Source organism: Benincasa hispida, chromosome 12 (genome assembly GCF_009727055.1).
Source record: "Benincasa hispida cultivar B227 chromosome 12, ASM972705v1, whole genome shotgun sequence".
NCBI classification, from domain to species: domain Eukaryota; kingdom Viridiplantae; phylum Streptophyta; class Magnoliopsida; order Cucurbitales; family Cucurbitaceae; genus Benincasa; species Benincasa hispida.
This window is the reverse complement of record NC_052360.1, coordinates 71641626-71662076: the sequence shown is the minus strand read 5'-3', so window position 1 is coordinate 71662076 and position 20451 is coordinate 71641626. Positions and strand designations below refer to the sequence as shown.

At 34.9% G+C, this 20451-nt stretch overlaps 2 pseudogenes; both read left to right on the top strand.

The window, feature by feature from the left end:
• The first annotated feature begins 14939 nt into the window (after window positions 1-14939).
• On the top strand, window positions 14940-16265 carry LOC120067625 (annotated as a pseudogene).
• On the top strand, window positions 15996-18126 carry LOC120067365 (annotated as a pseudogene).
• The last annotated feature ends 2325 nt before the right edge of the window (window positions 18127-20451 follow it).

Sequence of the window (20451 nt, the reverse complement as noted above, 5' to 3'; positions counted from 1 at the left end):
GTGTGACTAAAAGTCTGTAAATTTGTTAGAGTTAATAGAGTTGAATCTAGGTCATAATTGAAGAAATTTGAAAGCAAACATAGCAGCAGAAAACTAAAACTAAAGCTTTAGCCTCGTAGCATCGCAACGTTGTTCATTAAGCAGCCCAAAAATGCACGTGCTAGGTTGTTCGGTTCGGGTGGCTTTGGTTTGATCGGTTCGACTTCATTTGGTTCGATTTAGCTCAATTTTGGACCGATTGACTATTTCAAGCCTTGGAGGTTCAGGTCGGGAGGTTTGGGGCCGATTCAGGTGGTCTAGAGGTGGTTCAAGGCTTATATTTTGTTTATTCTTGTAATAATTAGTTTGTTTGGTTGCTTAGGATACCAAAACTAGTCCATATAAGTGTATGTTTAATTATTTATGCATTTTGGATGTATATTATAATTAAATTAAATATTGTATGTGCATAACATATGTCATGTAGATTTATTTGATTTTTAAGTTCATATATGTTTAATATAATTTGTTATATTAAATTATGAAATGTTTGACAAATGTTATGGATTGATTAGCATATCCATATTATGTTATAAAAATGGATTAGACATTTAAAATCTATAACAAAGATAAGGCGCATGCTCATTTAGGGTTAACAAATAAGAACTTGTTTTAATTAGTTAAAATAGGTCGTTATCTTGTAAAACTTTGGTTACAAACTCACCTGACCTAAAATCTTATATAAGGCTAGGATACTTAAGTTGACAGTTTACGGAACACCTGCTACTTAGGGATTTTAGCCAGTTCTTGAGCGTTGTTGACCTAGTTTTATGAGCATGCATGAGCGATGTGAGGTAATAAATTGGTTTATCACTTAGACATCGTAGGTTAAATCCAAATATAAAAGTTATACTTGGATAAACACCTAGACTTAGGTTGTATTTATTAGCCAGAATATCCTAAGTAAAGATTTACCCAAAACAAATAGAACACTTCAGTGGGAGATTAATAATATATACGATATATTGTTTTTAGCTCTCACGTTCCTAAGAGTTCACACTGTGAGATTCATGCTCTGCTTTGAGTCACCATAAGAGTGACCTCCATTCGGAAAGTGTTTGCATGGGTTAATAGCAAGGTGAATAGAGGAAGTTATTCATAATAAGTAGGAGAAGAAAGTGTGTCAACACATCCTACGGTCTCCTCCATTAGGTTGGATCGTGAGATTCCTATGTTGCATCTGCTTGTCGCTTTTAAGTGACATTAGCTAGTCATCTTTTCAGCGACTATCCCTTCGGAGGGTTGTAACATGGGATTTAGAACAACTCAAATTTTAGAAATGGGTAGGGTCTCTTAGGTCGATTTCCAATTTTGACTCTCGATTCAGTAGCATTGTTGGGACTGACCTCTGGGGTCTGAAAATGGCGGGTCACACTTATGAGAATTACAAGTGTTAGTATATTCTAGACCAAAGAAACGATAGCTAAAAGATCTATTAGAGTATGAGTTACTCTAGTAATAGTGAACAAGATAGAATATAACTTGACTACTCTTCTTAATGAGCTTTAGACTTATTAGTCCCTCTTGAAATCTAAGGGACAGGAAGCGGAGGTAAATGTTGTCACCACGAATAAAGTCAATAGAGGATCGTCCTCTAGGAAAAAGTTTGGCCCCTCTTCTTCTAAGAAAAATAGTGTTTCGATGTAAAAAGGTAAGAGGAACAAAAAAACTCTTACTGACTATAAAGGTAAGGCAAAGTTGCAGGTAAAGGAAAATGTTTCTATTGCAATGAGAATGGGCACTAGAAAAGAAACTGCCCAAAGTACCTTGCAGAGAAGAAAGCCGAAAAAGAAAAACAAGGAAACTATTTTCAGAAGAATACTTGTGGAAGGCGAGATAAGTCTCAGGGTTGTGAATAAGAGAGGTTATCCCAGAAAAAGCAGTGGGAGTTTTTGAAGTTGTTATCCGGAGATAGATCTATTATATTAGATAATGTACTTTTTCTTTTGAATTTTTTAAAAAAATTATATCTATCTCTTGTTAGAACAATTGTGCAAGGTATCTTTTGACATAAATGAAGTGGTCATTAGCAAAAAAGGTATTCTTATTTGTTCTTAAAACAAGAAAACAAGTTATATGTTAAAAACCAACCAAAATAAAGGCAATTTTAAATATCAAGATGTTTAAAACAGTTGAGACAGGAAAAATAAATAAAAGGCAAAAATTTCTTCAAGTATGTATCTTTGGTACCTAAGACTTGGTCACATTGATCTCAATGGGATTGGGAGATTGGTTAAAGAGTGATCATCTAAGTTAGTTAGAAGAAAACTCTTTACCTCCATGTGAGTCTTGTCATGAAGGTAAGTTAACCAAACAACCTTTTATTAGAAAAGGTCTAAGGGCCAAAGAACACTTAGAACTCGTGCATTAAATGTCAAAGCACGAGAAGGATGTGAATGTTTCATCAGATGACAATTCAAAATGCAGTTATGTTTACCTAATACATCATAAGTCCAGACTCCTTGAAAAGTTCATAAGGCAGAGGTTGAAAACTAGTTAAGTAAAATGTTTTAAGAAACTTCAATTAGATTGAGGTAAAGAGTACATAGACCTGAGATTCTTGGACTATTTAATAGAAGATGGAATTCAGTCACAACTCTCTACACCTGGCACCTCAGCAGAACGGTGTATCGAGAAGAAGAAACATAACCCTATTAGACATGGTTCGGTTGATAAATGAGCTATGCTCAGTTGCCTAATTTGTTTTGAGGATACGCAGTAGAGGCTGCTATATACTTTTGAACATAGTTCCCATTGAGAGTGTTTTTGAAACTCCATATGAGTTATGGAGAGGTCGTAAAAGTTGTTTACAACATGTAAAGGCTATTTATGTTATTTTAGAATTTGGAGAAGACCAACTCATATGTTGGTGGAGAACCCTAAGGAATTGGAATGTTAAAAGTATGCCTATTCATAGGCTACCCAAAAGTTGAATACTTCTTTAATCTAGAAGAAAATAAAATATTTGCATCAGCAATACTACTTTTCTCAAAGAAGACCCCGTGAGAGATCATTGATCTTGTCATAAGCTAGCATTGTGTCACGTTTGCATAGAAGTTACAGAAAATCAACAAAAAAATGTTGATTAAGCTGGTCCTATAACAAGAGTTGTTAGTGTTGAGAATGTCCTAAATTCGCAGTTCATAAATATTGTTAACATATTCTATATATCAATAAATGTGTCATTGAGTATCTTATTCAAATTGTTATTGATATTGCATTCTATTATAAATCTAATAAACAAATCCATAGCTATAATATGAATATTTTAACTTTATGTGGTGATAAAAAAGAGGATCTAGTTTAGTATATAGCCAAAAAGGCCTATAAGTATATGGATGCAGCCCATTTTGTATACTAATACAGATGATGTGATCCTAAAATAATTCAAATAGAGACATGTGAGTGGAGGCATCCTATGCAATGGGTTTTCATAAGATTGGACCACGAAGTAGTCACTTTTCTTTATAATGATCGTTTATTGTTAAAACTGACTATTTCAAATTTCAATGACCTAGGGTAACTCGATCTTAATCCTTAGCTAACTATAAACTCCTGTTTATTCGGGATTATCTTCTGATCTACATAGGCGAGAGTAGTCCAACAACACTACTCAATAAGCCTCCCATTTAGGGGATAAGACAGGATAGATAGTTGGGTCATAGTTTTGCAAGATGGAATTTGCTCCTACCCGACTTAGGGTTAGCAGATAGGTCGTTCTCTTAAGCGTTGAATCCTGGTCTTGAACAAAGGGACTCCACCCTCTCTTGATCAAGAGGGTCATGGTTTATGAGTCGGACTATAAACCAATTGTTCAATGGAGGATCAGTGGGAGCTTAAGGAGCAAGATTAATTTATAGGGGTAAAACAGTAATTTTGACCTAGCTGTAAATGCGAACGACCTATGAAGGATCGACTTACCGATTATGGTTAAAATGGACAGAAATATATCTACAGTGAGGAGAGTGAAACTATCGAGCTATAGCGGTGTGTCTTGGTTGTTAACGAATGATGATTAATTCAGTTTAAAAAGTTCAACCGATTAATTGCAAATCGTTGGAGCTCATGATATGTAGGTCCATAAGGTCCATCTACTAGCTCGTAAAATTATCTTGGATTAGTGAATTGAGTGAATTTGAAATGATGAGATTCGAAATTAGCGTTTTGAATTTGAATTGTTCAAATTTAACTAGGGTTTCTATTAATTGTATTTGATACAATTGAAACGTTTAAAATTGGAGAATTCAAAGTATTTAAATAATGATTTAAATATTTGATGACGTAAAATATAATATTTGATATTTGATATTAAATTAAATTAATTAAAATTAGTTTAATTAATTATTCAATTTTATTTAATTTTAAAATTCATTCAAAATTGATAATTTGATTAATTAGAATTTTGGATTTTGAAAATTCAAAATTATAAAATTAAATTAAAATTTATTTTTTGAAAAATCAGATTTAATTTGATTTGATTGATCAAAATTAATTGAATTTGAAATTGAAAGTGGGAAAATCCAATCTTAGATTTTTCCACTCAATTTAACACCTCATACTGCTTCAATGTCAATGGAAATTGAAGTGGCATCAGCCATGCTAACTAATTTGCATGGTCTTCATCTATAAATTGAAGTTTTGAAGTTGTTAGAGAATAATAGAGAAGGTCTCTGTGGTGGTCTATTAAAGGATTGAAACATAAATTTGTGGATCTTAGCTAGAATTGAAGTGTTTTCATCCAAGGTATTGTGTTCTCTTCAAAAATTATGTTTCAATGCATGTTTTTAAACTCAAATTAAGTGTAATTAGAGTGCTTATTGGTTCTAATTTTTTCTACTGCATGTTAGTTCATTCTATCAGTTAGAACTGGCCAGCTGTATCTTTCTCAAAACTTGAGAGTGCCTCGACGTAGTATGAGGGTTATGTGACAACCTATCCGCAATATGGGTTTAGTAGAAACTCATGCCATCGAGAATCCTTTGACCTACAATTAGGCAATGAGTGATCAAAGGAATGGTGTCCTAACATACCTCGAGGAATAGAGGATATAAGATGTATTCCCCATATGTTAATAGTTAGAAGTCTACTGTATGCTTGCAAAGGTCCTCACGACTAAAGTGTTTGAGGATCACCTAGTGAGTCTAGGACTACGGGTTGTATAATCTAGGGTAAGTGGGAGAAAAACGCATGGGTATATGATGCCTAGTGAAGACAAACCATAAGTAAAACAAACACTCGGCTTTCGCCTAGAGCCCAAGGCCTAACTTAAAAAACCCATGGGTATATGATGCCTAGTGAAGACAAACCATGGGTATGCAATGCTCTAGTTTATTGTATTTCTCTCTAAAACTCAACAACCTAACATTACGTGTATATATGTGTTTCCACTAGAGTTTTAGTCCAAGTGGGGGTTTGTTGGGTTTTATGTCCTAAAACTTGTGGTTTATAAACAAAAACTTATTCTGTTATCAATAAAGATGTTATTGAAGTTTATTAAATAAAGTTGTTATTGAATGTATGAATTATTTATTCATTTTAGAAAGAACCTAAATCCAATAAACTAAGATCCATGACTATTATATGAGTACTTGGACTTTATGTGGAGACAAAAGAGTGGATCAAGTTTGAGTAGATAGCCAAAACGGTTTATAGTATACAAATAAGGTTGGGTATCTTATCCTAGGGACACTATTGGATGCGACCCACTTTATATTTAGTATAAACGATATGATCCTGAATCGTTCATGTGGAGACATGCGAGTGGAGGCATCTTGTGCAAAGAGTTTGTATAAGATCGGACCAAGAAATAAGTCAAATGTTGTTTATTGTTTAAGACTGACTATTTCAAAGCGATAACATAGGTTATTTGACCTTAATCCTGAGCTAAGTTTGAACTCCTATTTATTCGGGATTATCTTTAGATTTTCATGGGTGAAGATTGGCTCAATGTTGGCTAAATAAGCCCCTCATTTTAGGGTTAAGACCGGGTAGATAGTTGGAGACATAAGATGTAAGATAGAATCGACTCTTACCCGATTTTAGGGATAATAGAGAGGTTGTTCCCTTAAGTGCTGACTCTGGTCTTTAACAAGAGGCCCCACCCTTTCATTGGGTCGAGAGGGACTCTGTTTGATGATTGGATCATAAATCAATTGTTCATTAGAGAATCAATGAGACTTAAAGAGCAAAATTAAATCTTGAGAGAAAAATAGTTTTTGACCCAGTCGTTATTACCAACAACCTGTAAAGGGTTAACTTCCTGAATTGTTATATCGAGTGGGCATAAATATATCTACAGTGAGGGGAGTGCAACTATTGCGTTTTAGTGGACTGACCCTGTAGTTAAAGAATGTTGGTTAATTGGATTAAAGAATTTAGTCGGTTAATCTCGGATCATTAGAGCCTACGATCTATAGGTCTATGAGGTCCCCCTACTAGCTCATAAATAGACTAAATCTTAGAATAGTGTGATGAGAGAATTTGAAACGTTCAAATTTGTTTTAAGGCAATTTTTAATTATATACGATATAATTAAATATTTAATTAGCGAATTAAACAAATTGGAGAAGTGGAGATATTTAAATATGATTTAAATATTAATTACATGTATGGGGATTCATGTTTGGAATAGGTGTTTTATTAATTTAATATTAGATATTAATTTAGTTTAATTAATTAAATTTTTTGAATTTATGAATTTTCTCAATTTTCTTTCTCCATATTTACAAGGGAGTGTATCCCTCATATATATAATAATAATTGCCAAACATGATAAAGACACTTAACGGTAAAAAGAATGAAAATAAGAAAAGAATAAATACTAATTGCAAGAAATAACATTCCAAATGAGTAAGGGGAAGGAGAATGCTTTCCATATTTAACACTCCCCCTCAAGCTGGATTGTATATGTTGATTAAGTCTAGCTTGGTTTTCAACACTTCAAACACGTTCTTGAATAGAACTTTTGTAAGAATGTCAGCAATTTGCCTCTTGGTAGGTATGTAGTTGAGTGAGATACTTTTATTTTCAATTTTCTCCTTAATAAAGTGTCGATCAATATCCACATATTTTACGCGATCGTGATGGACTGGGTCTTTGGCAATGCTTATAGTAGCTCGATTATCACAGTGTACCTCCATCGGTTCTTCTTATTTGATTTTTAAGTTCATATATGATGTTTTTGAGCCACCTTCTTTCACATATTCCTTAAGCTATCGTTCTTAGTTTAGCTTCGACACTACTCCTGGATACTACTGATTGTTTCTTGCTTCGCCAAGTGATCAAGTTTCCTTAAACAAAGGTACATCCGGTAGTTGATCTTCTATCTATTTTTTAGCTTGCCCAACGACATCTGTGCAGATTTCAATGTTTTTTTCCCTAGATTTCTTGAAGTACAATTCTTCTCATAGTGTTTCTTTCAAGTACTTGAGTATTCTGTAAATAGCTTGCATATTGTCTTTTGTTGGGTTGTTCATAAATTGATTTACAAAGCTAACTGCAAGACAGATATAAGGTCTAGTGTGTGTTAGGTAAATCAATTTTCCAACTAGCTTTTGATATTGATCTTTGTTAACCATTGTGTTTTCTTTGATTATGTGATGATTTGTGTAAATGGGAGTATTAGCAAGCTTACATCCAAGCACATTTGTTTCTTTTAAAAGGTCAAGGACATATTTGTTGGGAATGCCCTAAAACTCGCAGTTCGTAATCATAGAAGCATATTCTATTTATCAATAAAAGTATTGTTGAAGCACTTATTCGATAAAAGTGTTATTGAAATTGCATTATGTAATAAAAATCCAGTAAATGAATCCATGGCTATAGCATGAATACTGTAACTTTATGTAGAGACATAAAAGAGGATCAAGTTATAGTATATAACCAAAAAGGTCTATAAGTATATGGATAAGATTGAGTACCTTGTCCTGGGGACACTATGGATGCGGCCTACTTTGTATACTAATACAAACGACATGATCCCAAAATCTTTCATGTGAATACATGTGAATAGGGGCATCCCTTTGAAGGATCCTTGAGCGGAAACGATGGATCTTCCCAATCTTCCCAGTTTTATAGAATATAAAAATTTACAGAGACATACAGAATCATGCATTTAATTCAGAAACACAACATGCTTAATAAAATAGAAGAGAAAAAGGGGAATATGAGGCTTACCCTTGAAGACTCCAAATTTCACATCTCCTCTTCCTAGTGAAAATCATGAACATAATTGAAATGGCCAATTGGACACCACCAATTAGAAACCTCAGTATTATCAGGCAGAGAACACAGGAGGTGTGGTCTTTGGCTATTTTGGATTGAGAGAGAGAGTAGTAATTGAGAGAAGAGAGGATGAAATTTCTCAGAGAAACATATAGAACTTTCTGTGTCTTTTTCAGGAAAAAGAAGAAGACCTAATCAACGTACCTACTCCTACACATTATGGAGAGAAAGAAGAAGGGAGGGAATTGTAACTCTCTCCCCATAAATTAATTCAAAAAATTAATTAAATTAATTAAATAAAACTAATTAATTAATTTGATAAATAATTTAATATATATTAATATGATAATTACATAAAAAAGTTCATGTAAAATCAAAATTTTTGTGAAGAAATTGGATCATTTCTCTTATCTCACCAAACCACTCTCCAAGCTCTTTCTCCCTTCAATAGCTTCTCATTTTGAATCTCACAATCCAATCTAAGGCTCGAAGATAGTAGAGAAGACTCTTGTGTTGGTTTAAAAGCCATTGGAGAGGAGATTCAAGTTGAAGATTGGAGCATTTTGTGGATTCTACAAAGGTTATATTTTTAGAAACCCTATTTCTATTTTATTGAAGATGCATGCTTTTAATATAAAATTAATGTAGTTAGAATACTTAAGATCCTGATTGCTTCCACATGTCGATTGTCAACACCATTATAATGGAGAAATTCACCTACTTACTCTCAAGATGGGAATGAGTTCCCAGTTTCCCACTCAGAAAAATCCTCAAGATGGAAGACTTATTGAGTCAACGAAACTGGCCACTCTTAAAGGATCCTAATGAAGGGTCCTTGAGCGGAAGCAATCGATCGTCCCAAATCCCATTTTACAGAATTCAATTTTATAGAAAAAAAATAATTATGCATTTAATTCAAATAATACAACATGCATATGATATGAAATTGCAGAAAAATAAATTTGGATTTCAAAAACCCTTACCTAAGAACACAAACACTAAAAGGGCACCACTAATTGGAGACCACGGTATTCTTAGGTAGAGAACCCACGAGTTGTGGGCTTTGGTTATTTTGGTGAGGATAAGGAGAAGTGAGAGGAAGAGAGAAGCATGCAATTTTCTTTTCTTTTGTTTTTTCACTCATAGAACTATTCTGCGTTTTTCTTTTGCAGGATGGAGAATAAGCAGATATATAATTTTTTTTTCCACTTACATGAAGTGGAGAGAAAAGTGGGGGGAGGGAGTTAACTCCCTCCCATTAATTAATTTTAAAAAAATTATATATTATATATATATATATAATTTATTTACTTATTTAATAAATAATTTAATATATATTCATAGATAACCATCTTATCATATAATATTATTAAACTGTATGTTATATCATATATAACATATAAATTATAGTTTTAATATTATATTATATACAATATAACCTAAAGTTTTTTTTCTCTCACTAATGACATTTAATATAATCACATTTATATTAAATTTAACAATATGAATCCAATTCATAAAAATTAATTTTGAATCATATTCAAATATTTATTTTCTCTCATAAATAATTAATATTATAATATATCAAATACATTATAGTAATTCACATACAATTAAAATTTATTAATTATACACATATATTTAATTTCCTCAATTAATTTGAACAATTCAAATTAATCCAAAAACTGATTCTAATTAAATCTCTTTGAGCTAATGAGGAGACCTCTTGGACCTGTAGCTTGAAGTTCCAATGGTATGCAAATAATTAATTAAACTCTTTAATTAAATTATTCACCATCCGTTAACTGTTGGACACTTCACTAAAGACCAACAACTACACTCTTCACACTATAAATATATTTTTGTATCCATTGGATATAACAATTAACATTATGATGACCCTTCCAAATTGCTCATAAGTTTAACTAGGTCAAAATTACCATTTTGCCCCTCTAGTTACATCTAACTTATTAAGTACCACTGATCCCTCTAATAAATAATAAATCATAGTCCAACTATGACTAAACACATCTCAGGCCAAGAGAGGGTGTGACGCCACATTATTCAATCCTCGAAATCAGCCTTTAAGGGAGAAATTTATCTACTTACCTCAACCTTAAGGAATGAGTGAATTCTTTCTTGTGTAGCTGTGTTCCCAGCTCATCAATCGGACGAATTCCCAAAATGGTAGGCTTATTGAGTCGAAAATCTGACCACTCTCACCCATACAAATCAAAGGACCGCCCTTACAGGCAGAAGTTTACAACTCACTCAAGATTCAGGTCATGTTACCTATGGTTATCTTGGTGAAATGTAAGTCTCTATTATGAACGACGTTATATAATGAGACTAAACTTTTCGTGGTCTGATCTTATACAAACTCATTTGTATAGAATATTCCCGCTCACATGTCTCTACATGAATGATCAGGATCAAATCATTTGTAGCACTTTACAACAATTGTAACATCTACAAAGTGGGCCATACTCGTAGTGTCACTAGGATAAAGTATCTAGCCTTATCCATCTACTACAGACTATTTAGGTTATCACTTAAACATGATTCACCTGTATGTCTCTATATACATTTTAAGCTACAAGATGTTGGATGTCAGTTTATTGGTTTGTGGTTAATGCAACTAATGTTGAAATGAAAGATGGGATCCTACGAGATTTAGGACATCAACCCCAACAACTCTCACCCATACAGATGAAAGGATTTCTCTCATAAGTAAGAATTTTATAACTCACTCAGGATTAAGGTCAAGTTACCTATGGTCATCCTAGTGAAATGTAGTCCTCTTCAATTAACTGCGTTATAAAGAAAGACTAATCATTTTGCAGTCTGGTCTTATACAAACTCTTTGGATAGGATATCTCTACTCATATATCTCCCCATGAATGATCAAGAATAGATCATTGTAACACTTTACAACTATTGTAATAATTACAAAGTAGGTCATATCTGTAGTGTCACCAGGATAAGATACCTAATCTTATCCATATACTATAGACTATTTAGGTTATTACTAAAACATGATCCATTTGTATGTCAACCACATACATGTTTAAGTTACATTAAATAGCCTTGGATCTTAGTTTACTGAATTGAGTTAATGCAAACTAAATGTAAAATCAAACAACATCTTATTTTATTAAATAAATAATTTCTGTACAAAGAATTTAAAAACTATGAAACACACGAGATTTAGGGCAACATTCTGTTGGAACGTTTGAGGTTTGAGGAATTCCTAAACGCCTCAAGCCCTTCGACACGTGGTCAAAGAGGTAAATCCCCAAATTGTGATATGATTTGAGACGATGTGTGGAAACGAGATAAATGAGAAACATAAAAGGTTATTGAGTTTTGACTGTTGTTTTACCGTCCTTTGTAAAGAAAAGAGTCGTAAGTTGAATATACTCTAGGGCCAGAATTCCAAGATCTTGATATCGTCTTTTTCCTTAGGCCATATTGATGCTACCATAAATGATGAGAAAGGTTTCCGGAGATTCATTGGAGTTATCGAAGTGTGAGTAAAGATAAATCAGTGAATACATGGGAATTGATCGTGAGGCTAAATGAGGTTTTAATCTTCCTTGGATTCTTGAGGGTGATTTTAATGAAATTTTGGAGGCTGATGAAAAAAGGGATGGTGCTACTATAAGCCAAAGCCAGATGAACCGGTTCAGAGAAACTATCAATTCCTGCAAGTTGTGCGATCCAGGATGGAGTAGGAAAACTCTCAACGGAAGCTTCATTTAAGAGATGCTTGACTGGTCCCTAATCAATAACGATTTGGCAGCTAGATTCTCATATATCCATGTTAGTCACTTGAACTTTCATAATTCTGATCATAGACTATTATTGCAAATCTTCATGTTTCAAGTGCTTCATGTCCTGGGCGAAGGGTAGCAAAGCCTATCAGGTTTAAAGAGTGTTGGGTACAATTTCATGAGTGCAGGGAAATTATCCTTAACTGCTGAAGTAAAAGCTGAAGAGAGCGGGATGAGTGGCATCCTTCCCTGATAAACTAAAATGATTTCTTAATAGTCTTACAGATTGGAACAAAGACAAGCTGAAACCTTTATTATGTTGATTCCCCATGTCCCTAGACCGAAGCACATGGTTGAGTTTCGTCCCAATCATGTTTTATGAGGTTGTAAGTTTTCAAAAGGTGTTTGGCTTTCTTTCCTCCCATCATAAAGCAAGCTTTTGGGTTTTTTCAAGGAACCTGGAGCCCGGCGGACTGTTCGGATCAGAAGGTTGCAACCATCCTTTTGTGGGATGTGTGAAATTATAAGAATCTGGTGAATTCCAGTGGCTCCACCCTGGAAACACCCTAGTACATAGGATCTCTCTACATGTTAAGGATATTTGTTACGTGTCATGTTAAGGAGCCTCCCTTGCTTAGAGAAATGAGTAAGTCGAGTTATGGTTCGTGCTCTCCTTCTGATTTTGGCCTCTGAAAAATCAACATTAAAGCGCATTGGTCGATGGGGATGGTGCCGATGGAATCAACTGGGTTGTTCGTGACTTCGTTGGGTCTTTTGTTCTTGTTGGGTGTAAGCAGGTGAAAGTGAATTGGGCCATCAAAAACCTAGAAGCCCTTGCAATTATCCATGGTTTACCTAACTTTCTTTCTAGGTTTGATGATGGTCCCTCCACTCCCTTGATTGTGGAATTTAATTGTATCGATCTCATTAGTGTTGTTACCTACAAGGGGCTTGATCCTTTTTAACTATGTTGTTTTGTTAAGGATATTGATGATTTAGCTAGGATCACCGAAGCTGCCTCTTTCGTCTGCTGTTTGCTTTCGGCTAATGGGGTTGCTTATTGCCTTGCTCGTGACATAGTTCTTAGTGGTAGTCATAGGGTTTATTTTGTTAATCCCTTTTCTTCCTTCTCTGAAGATGTTGTTTGAGTTTTTTTTATGGTTCCTGGTTGATTTGCCTATGCTTGTGAGGAGGTTTGGTGTTCAGACGTTTCCTTGTTTCAATGCATTATTTTTTTCAAAAAAAAAAAAAAAAAAAAACCTCAAAACTCCCTAAATAGTAAATACTACATCTTTACCTCTGGTTGAACTTGACTTTGGAAGGTAGCACATTGGGAACAATTTTTATTGGGTGGCTTTAGCCCCTCATTTGTATAAAGATCTCTCAAATAATCAAAATTCACTCCTAGTTCTTAATTCAACACTTTACATCTACTAATTTTTACTTTTTATTTAATATATACATATACACACACATACTATTCTAATTACTTTTTTCAAAAAGTTTCCCAAACCCATGTGTCATGTGGGATCACCCAATCCTAAAATAGGACCGTAGTATCTTCCATGTAAATTATTGGCTAAATTACTAGATTTAATCTATCAGATTTCAATTAGGGTTCCACTAGATGTATTTTTTAAACTCAAGCGCGTATTAAATATAACATTAAAAGTTCGTATACTTATTAGGTACTTACTAAATACCTTTTAGGAGCTATTTATTTTTTGAGAATTTAGATAACTTGAATCTTCAGATAGCTACTAGCTTTATGTGTTATTTTGTACAATAAAATACATACATACATACATACATGTATATGTATATGTATATGTATGTATTAATTCAATTTTAACTCTCTTGTTTTTTACCAAAAGTAACCATTAATATAATTGAAGGTTTTAGTTAGTATATACATACCTTTATTTATTTTTAATAAAAAATACAAAATGTGAAATAAAGATGATCTATTTGTATGTCAGCCAGATACATGTTTAAGTTATATTAAATAACTTTGGATTTTAGTATATTGGATTGGGTTAATGCAAACTAAATGTCAAATAAAATATCATCTTATCTTATTAAATAAATAATTTATGTACAAAGAATTTACAAACTACGAAACTCACGAGATTTAGGAATCAAACTCCAATATTGTGTTGGAACTTTTGAGGTTTGAGGAATCTTTCACAGGTTTCTGTGATGTTAAAGAAAGTAAAAACGAATTCATATTCAAATACAAAATACACACCTCTTCGGGCCTATTGATCAAACTTCCCAAAGAACTTCTTCTGCTCCTCCTCCGAATAGGGAAAGATACCCTATATTATAGATGAATAAAAACATAATAAAAATAACAAAATAAAAGATATAATAAAACAATAAACATAGGAATGGCACTTACCAGTTGTGATAAACAATGATACATAGACCTAAACTCAGAAAATATCTGCTCCGATTCCACTAGCATTCATAGTTATCTCAGTAAGGATACTGATGTTCAAAGCAGAGAGTACCAATGGCGAAACATTGTTAGGTGTACCTAATGAAAAATCCCGGAAGTACGGGGTATGTATAAGATCATAAGTTTCATGGTGAACATTGGGTGATCAATTGGTAGTTGATTCACTAGCCTCGTATAAAGCCACGTATACCAGACAGCACAACCAAGACCTAAAATTGACGCAACAAAGATACGAAAAAAATATCCATTATTTATAATGGCTTATTACATCAATAACTTGACTTTGATCAAGGTGATTAAAAACATCTGACACAGAAGTTCCAAAGAATATAAATTGATTGATTAATCCGTGATGGCAAGTAGTTCTTTACTTAAAAGAATCTAAACCTAGCCAAGTCTAAAAGAGATAAATCAAAACTGTGAGTCAAATAAGGACCCGGATCATGGTAATCGATAATGAAATTCCAGGCCTTTCTAATACTCATGGTATGACTCGGCTCCCTGGACCGTAGCAACCAATACTTCCCCTGGGTTTCCTATTTCGGACTATATGCAAGAGATGCAAATGCATGCAATGCTCTAGTGTTAGTGAGGTAGGTGTGTGCTTATTGAAAATAGGTGAACCCTAAGTTTCTACATATCTAGCTACTGACTATGTACACAACTTTCATTGTTCACACATCACATGTGGATTGGTGGATTTCTCATATTGGTGCTGCTGCGCATGCAGCCATTTTTATGGTAAGAGACTATGATCCAACTACTCGCTACAACGATCTATTAGATCGTGTACTTAGGCATCGGATGCAATCATATCACATCTAACTGGGTGTGTATATTTTTAGGCTTTCACGTTTTGGTTTGTATATTCATAATGATACCATGAGTGCTTTAGGGGTCCCCAAGATATGTTTTCGATACCGTATACAATTACAACCCGTCTTTGCTCAATGATACAAAACACCATGCTTTAGCACCTAGTATAACGGCCCCCGGTGCAAAACAGGCACAGTTTGACTTGGGGTGGATTTTAGTGGCAGTGGGCGGCAAAGTGCTTTTTTACCTATTTCGTTAGGAACCGCGATTTTTTGGTACATCATATTCATGCATTTACGATTCATGTAACGTATTGATACTCTAAAAGTGTTTCTATTTTCTCGTAGCTCGCGTTTGATACCGATAAAACATCTTGGTTTTCGTTTCCCTTGTGATGGACCCGGAAGAGGGGGTACATGTCAAGTATCCGCTTGGGATCATGTCTTCTTAGGGCTATTTTGGATGTACAATTCCATTTCGTAGTAATATTCCATTTCAGTTGGAAAATGCAGTCAGATGTTTGGGGTAGTGTAAGTGATCAAGGGTAGTAACTCATATTACGGGAGGAAACTTTGCGGAGTTCCATTACTATTAATGGGTGGTTCGCGATTTGCTTATGGGCACAGGGATCCTAGGTAATTCAGTCTTATGGTTCTTCATTATCTGCATATGGCCTGTTTTTCCTAGGTGCTCATTTTGTATGGGCTTTTAGTTTAATGTTTCTATTTAGTGGGGGTGGTTATTGGCAAGAACTTATTGAATCCATCGTTTGGGCTCATAATAAATTAAAAGTTACTCCTACTACTCAGCTTAGAGCCTTGAGCATTGTCCAAGGATGTGTTGTAGGAGTAACCCATTACCTTCTGGGTGGAATTGCCACAACATGGGCGTTCTTCTTAGCAAGAATTATTGCAGTCGTATAATGGCTAGGAGGATTTGAAAGGCATTATGGCACTAAGATTTCCAAGGTTTAGTCAAGGCTTAGCTCAGGACCTCACTACTCATCGTATTTGGTTTGGTATTGCTACCGCCCATGACTTCGAAAGTCATGATGATATTACTGAAGAACGTCTTTATCAGAATATTTTTGCTTCTCATTTCGGGCAATTAGCAATAATTTTCCTGTAGACTTCTGGAAATCTGTTTCATGTAGCTTGGCAAGGCAATTTTGAAGCATGGGTACAGGACCCTTTACATGTAAGAACGATTGCTCATGCAATTTGGGATCCTCATTTTGGTCAACCGGCCGTCGAAGCTTTTACTAGAGGTGGTGCTCTTGGCCCAGTGAATATCGCTTATTCTGGTGTTTATCAGTGGTGGTATACAATCGGTTTACGTACTAATGGGGATCTTTATACTGCAGCTCTTTTTCTATTATTTCTTTCTACGCTATCTTTAATAGCAGGTTGGTTACACCTACAACCGAAATGGAAACCGAGCGTTTCCTGGTTTAAAAATGCAGAATCTCGTCTCAATCATCATTTGTCAGGACTATTCGGAGTAAGTTCCTTGGCTTGGACAGGACATTTAGTCCATGTCGCTATTCCTGCATCCAGGGGAGAATATGTTCGATGGAATAATTTCTTAGATGTATTGCCACATCCCCAAGGATTAGTACCACTTTTTACAGGTCAGTGGAATCTTAATGCTCAAAACCCCGATTCAAATAATCATTTATTTGGTACTTCCGAAGGAGTAGGAACTGCAATTCTAACCCTTCTCAAGGGATTCCATCCGCAAACGCAAAGTTTATGGCTGACTGATATGGCTCATCATCATTTAGCTATTGCATTTATTTTTCTTGTTGCTGGTCATATGTATAAAACTAACTTCGGGATTGGACACAGTATAAAAGATCTTTTAGAAGCACATATTCCGCCAGGGGGACGATTGGGGCGTGGACATAAAGGTCTTTATGACACAATCAATAATTCGCTTCATTTTCAATTAGGTCTTGCTTTAGCCTCTTTAGGGGTTATTACTTCCTTGGTAGCTCAACACATGTACGCTTTACCTGCTTATGCGTTCATAGCACAAGACTTACTACTCAAGCTGCGTTATATACCCATCACAATACATAGCAGGATTCATTATGACAGGAGTTTTGCTCATGGAGCTATATTTTTTATTAGAGATTACAATCCAGAACAGAATGAGGATAATGTATTGGCAAGAATGTTAGACCATAAAGAAGCTATCATATCCCATTTAAGTTGGGCCAGCCTTTTTCTGGGTTCCATACTTTTGCTTTATGTTCATAATGTGTCATGCTTGCTTTTGGTACTCGGAAAAACAAATTTAATTCGAACCCATATTTGCCCAATGGATTCAATCCGCTCATGGTAAAACTTCATATGGCTTCGATGTACTTTTATCTTCAACAAGCGGCCGGCGTTCAATGCGGGTCGAAGCATATGGTTGCCAGGTTGGTTAAATGCTGTTAATGAGAATAGTAATTCACTATTCTTAACAATAGGGCCCGGAGACTTCTTGGTTCATCATGCTATTGCTTTAGGTTTACATACAACTACATTGATCTTAGTAAAAGGTGCTTTAGATGCACGTGGTTCCAAATTAATGCCGAATAAAAAGGATTTTGGTTATAGTTTTCCTTGCAACGGTCCGGGACGAGGTGGTACTTGTGATATTTTGGCTTTGGACGCCTTTTATTTGGCAGTTTTCTGGATGTTAAGTACCATTGGATGGGCTACTTTTTATTGGCACTGGAAGCACATCACATTATGGCAGGGTAACGTTTCACAGTTTAATGAATCTTCCATTTATTTGATGGGATGGTTAAGAGATTATCTATAGTTAAACTAAAATAAATCTAAGCTATGATAATACAAGATACAGGTTACATGATACCAGATACTGAGGTTGAGACTAACTATGAAGAATATACAAAGATCGTGTTATGCGGTGGCAAGGCTTATGTGTGAAACATAAAGAAAAAGGATAATTAATATAAACAGCGCAAGTTTCTTAATTGCGTTAAAGATATAAGTATGATTTTGCTTTCCCTTGGCGTACACCTTTCGATGATCAGCCGCGTTTCCCATATCTTTGTGGTGAAACAGGGACGAACGTAGTGAACACAAGGTTGCTTCCATCTCTGGAAGTACTTCTTGCTTTAGTTAACGCATTCTTCTAACCTTCTCTCGACAGATCAGAATGGCATCTTCACTTTTTCTCTCACAGGTGAAGATGCCATCTAGCATGCTTTAGCTAAACGTCTTTATTTCTTTAGCACAAATTAAGTTACTTGTTTAATTCATATTAATCACCAAGGGATTAAGAAAACATCGTGGAGAAAGTGATTAATGGAGGAACGAAAATAGACAGAAATGTGGAAATGAAAGTGATCATGACATGTAATTATAAAATCAAGCATTTGATACATGGTTGTGAATGATTTAGACTAAGAAGATGAAATACAAGTGATGAATAAGAGTTAAAAATAGATACAGAAGAGTGCCAATATCTTAACACCGATCTGGATGGAGAGATTGCTTATCGACCTAGATGGAGTGAATGGAAGGATGAGCTTCCCTCTCAGGCTTGCTCAATCGGTAGAGTTGATCTAGGTATAGAGCTTCACGGCAGGGATTTGGAATGATTCACCCTGAGACTCACCTCTCGACCTTGTCTCTTTTCTTCTCGGATCTCCTCCGATCAGCACTCAAATCAGCCTTTCTCTCAATAGCCTCATATCAATTATACCCCATATCAAGTATATCTTTCAGTGAATTAATACCGGTGTTGATACTAAACATTGTTTCAGCCCTTGGAAACTATGCTCACATTCTGGCGATCACTCAAACTTCACATCTTTTCTGGTCAAGTTTGTCAATGGAAGAGCTATCTTAGAAAAGCCCTCCACGAATCTCCTATAATAACCTGCTAAACCCGGAAAACTGCATACTTCGGTTACATTTAGGGGTCGTTCCCAATTAACTATTGCTTCTATCTTTGGGAATCAATGCTAACCCCATCAGCTGAAACTATATGCCCAAGGAATAGACTTGATTTAACCAAAAATCGCATTTACTAAATTTGGCATATGACTCCTTTTCCCTTAGAATTTGTAAAACCATCCTCAGATGTTCTTTGTCTTTCTCTGCACTACTAGAATATACTAGTATGTCGTCTATGAATACTATCACAAACTGATCCAAATAAGAATGAAATATCCTATTCATCAAGTCCATAAATACTGCAAGAGCATTTGTCAATCCAAACGGCATTATTAGGAACTCAAAATGTCCATATCTAGTTCTGAATGCAGTCTTTGGAACATCTGTGCCTTTCACCTTCAACTGGTGATAGCCTGATCTCAAATCTATCTTAGAGAATACCGTGGCCCCCTTTAACTGATCGAAGTGATCACTTATACTAAGCAATGGATACTTATTTTTAATGGTCACATTATTCAATTGTCTATAGTTTATGCATAATCTAAGAGTACCGTCTTTCTTCTTAACAAACAAGATTGGCGCTCCCCAAGGCGACAAACTGTGTCTAATGTACCCCTTATCCACAAGTTCTTGTAACTGAACTTTTAATTCTTTTAGCTCCGTTGGTGCCATCCTATATGGTGCTTGGGATATAGATACGGTACCAAGAATTAACTCAATAGTAAATACCATTTCCCTATCAGGTGGTAAGCCTGGTAACTCTTCAGGGAACACATCTAAAAATTCTTGTACCACAGGTACATCCTCAGGTTTCAGTTTCTTATCCTGTGAAACTGCTACGTAGGCTAAATAGGGTTCACATCCTTTACTCAACAACTTCCTAGCCTTCACTGCTGATATTAAACTTCCTGGAAGTATTCTTTTACTTCCCACCAGGGTTATTTCTTTTTCACCTGGTTTCCTTAACACTATTTTTTTCTTAAAACAATCCATAGTGGCATAGTGTTTAGTTAGGAAATCCATACCTAGGATAACATCAAACTCTAGTAATTCTAATGGAATCAAGTCAACCCAAAAACTCTGATTTCCAAACGTTACTTCACAATTTCTATAATACTCATGTATAACTAGAGTATCTCCTACAGGCGTAGAGATAAACAAATGCTCATTCATATGCTCAGGCACTCTATCTATATGTAATGTACACATGCTACATATGAAT